The sequence below is a fragment of the Ranitomeya imitator genome, chromosome 1, assembly GCF_032444005.1.
Source record: "Ranitomeya imitator isolate aRanImi1 chromosome 1, aRanImi1.pri, whole genome shotgun sequence".
Classification (NCBI taxonomy): domain Eukaryota; kingdom Metazoa; phylum Chordata; class Amphibia; order Anura; family Dendrobatidae; genus Ranitomeya; species Ranitomeya imitator.
In genome coordinates, this window is record NC_091282.1 from 96,635,126 (window position 1) to 96,637,851 (window position 2,726).

A 2,726-nucleotide genomic window follows, 5' to 3' on the forward strand; every position below is an offset into this window, starting at 1 on the left:
GTGCCATAGAGTGCTCTGCGCCATTCATTAATGCCCCATAGCTGTGCCATATAAAGCTCTGCCATTGCTGCTGCAATAAAAAAAAAATGCCATACTCACCTCGCTGCTTGCAGCTCCCAGCGTCTCGTCCCGGCGTCTCTCCGCACTGACTGATCAGGCAGAGGGCGCCACGCGCACTATATGCGTCATCGCGCCCTCTGACCTGAACAGTCAGAGCAAGAGGACGCGAAGACAGAGCGGCACCGGGAAGATGGAGCGACGCCCGGCGTGTGGAACGCGGACAGGTGAATATGACATACTTACCTGCTCCCGGCGTCCCGCTCCCTCTGCCTGTCACACGGTCTTCGGTGCCGCAGCCTCTTCCTCTATCAGCGGTCACCGGCACCGCTGATTAGAGAAATGAATATGCGGCTCCACCCCTATGGGAGGTGGAGCCGCATATTAATTTCTCTAATCAGCGGTCCCACGTGACCGCTGAACAGGGGAAGAGCTGCAGCACCGAAGACCGTGTGATGGGCAGAGGGAGCGTCAGGACCGCCGGGACTAGGTAAGTATGCCTCAGCGCCCCCTCCCCCGCCGACCACCGTGACTCGAGTATAAGCCGAGAGGGGCACTTTCAGCCCAAAATTTTGGGCTGAAAATCTCGGCTTATACTCGAGTATATACGGTAATATGCACATATATTAGGTTCTTCACTTTGCATAATATGCAGCGGTCTTGTAATAAAGTAATGTCTTGGAAAAATATCTACAGTTTTAACAAAATCAAATGCATTGAGTAAATTACTAGCAGAGCAAAATAAGCTACTGTACCGTCTCCGATCTTCTAATGAAAACTATGGACTCGGCAGAATTACTGGGTAATGTGGACACGACTTGTTTTCTCCTTCCAGTGTCACACGCAGTCTTGGTCTCTCTGGATAAACTCCCCATGTGGCTCCATAGACTGTTTACATCAGATATAGTTGATTAATCATCCCGTCTCGTTAATCATTTTATCTACAGCAGTGGGTGTTTTTGTCTTCTGGGAATAAGAGAGATAAGATCCCTTGTATTTTGGGATACACAGAAAATCTACTGCTGAAGTCAGCTCTGCTACTGTGCGCACACACTTTAGGGTAAAGAGCATAAAAGGAAAAACTGGAAATATCTTGCACCATTACTTATACTTTTAATGTCGGCTACTAAAACTATGATTGGTTGGGGTTAAAATTATGGTGATAGAAATGTAGTTCCGGATATATAAATGGCGGGCACCCCCCTCAGATAGTCCTTTCCTGTTGAGTTCTGGAGCGTGTGTGGATCATGTCTAGCGGATTATTCCAGAGACCATGGCGGCCCTGAAGGAATGGACCCTGATGGTGTCATTGAGCGCAACTGGATTGAAATTGTTGACAACTTTGATGACATGAACCTAAAAGAATCTCTTCTCAGAGCAATCTATGCTTATGGTTTTGAAAAACCATCTGCTAATTCAGGAAAGGGCCATTATCCCCTGCATTAAAGGGTATGATGTGATTGCTCAAGCTCAGTCAGGTAGTGGCAAGACAGCCACATTTGCCATTTCCATCCTGCAGCAGCTAGAGATTGAGCTCCAGGAGACCCATGCACTAGTATTGGCTCCCACAAGAAGTGGCTCAACAGATCCAAAAGGTCATTCTTGGCCTGGGTGCAACATGCCATGCTTGCATTGGAGGCACACATGTTCGCAATGAAATGCAGAAGCTGCATGCAGAAGAGCCTCGTATTGTTGTGAGCTCTCCTGGCCGTGTGTTTGACATGTTGAATAGACGTTATTTATCTGATGAAATGTTGAGCCGTGGTTTTAAGGATCAAATATATGAGATCTTTCAAAAATTGAGCACAAATATTCAGGTTGTCCTTGTTTCTGCCACCATGCCAACCGAAGTGTTGGAAGTGACCAAAAAGTTCACGATTCGCATCCTTGTTAAAAAGGAGGAATTAACCTTAGAGGGTATTAAGCAGTTTTACATTAATGTTGAACGAGAGGAATGGAAGTTGGATATCCTGTGTGACCTATATGAGACTTTGACTATCACACAAGCTGTTATATTTTTGAATACCAGGAGAAAGGTTGACTGGCTTACGGAAAAAATGCATACCAGAGACTTTACAGTATCTGCTTTGCATGGTGACATGGACCAGAAGGAGCGAGATGTCATTATGAGGGAGTTTAGATCTGGATCTAGTCGTGTGTAAGGCTAGGTTCACATTGGGTTAATGGGTTAACGCTAACGGACAGCGTTGCACGGCAAAAATGTCGCAATTAACGCCGTTCAACGGGTCCGTTAGCGCACCCACTGACAGCAATGTTATTGCTGCCTGTAGCGCATCGCTACCGCGTGCCATTTTCGGCGATGTGCCGTTCTTTTGTGACGGACCTCGGACACTGCTTGCAGCGTCCGAGGTCCGGTCCTCACTAGCGCAGATCGGGGATCTGCTAGCGGGGACGGCAAACGCGGACCCAAAATAAACATTGCATTAGCGCAATCTGCTAGCACTATGCGCTTAACGGATTGCCCTAACGCAATGTGAACCTAGCCTTAGTAACTACTGATTTGCTGGCACGTGGTATAGATGTGCAGCAAGTTTCCCTAGTTATCAACTACGACCTTCCTACCAACCGTGAAAACTACATTCATAGGATTGGCCATGGAGGGCGTTTTGGTAGAAAAGGTGTGGCTGTAAACTTTGTTACAGAGGAGG

The 2,726-nt window shown here is 47.2% G+C and overlaps 1 pseudogene; it reads left to right on the forward strand.

The window, feature by feature from the left end:
• Positions 1 to 1,317: 1,317 nt before the first annotated feature.
• LOC138647889 (eukaryotic initiation factor 4A-II pseudogene) lies at positions 1,318 to 2,219 on the forward strand (annotated as a pseudogene).
• The last annotated feature ends 507 nt before the right edge of the window (positions 2,220 to 2,726 follow it).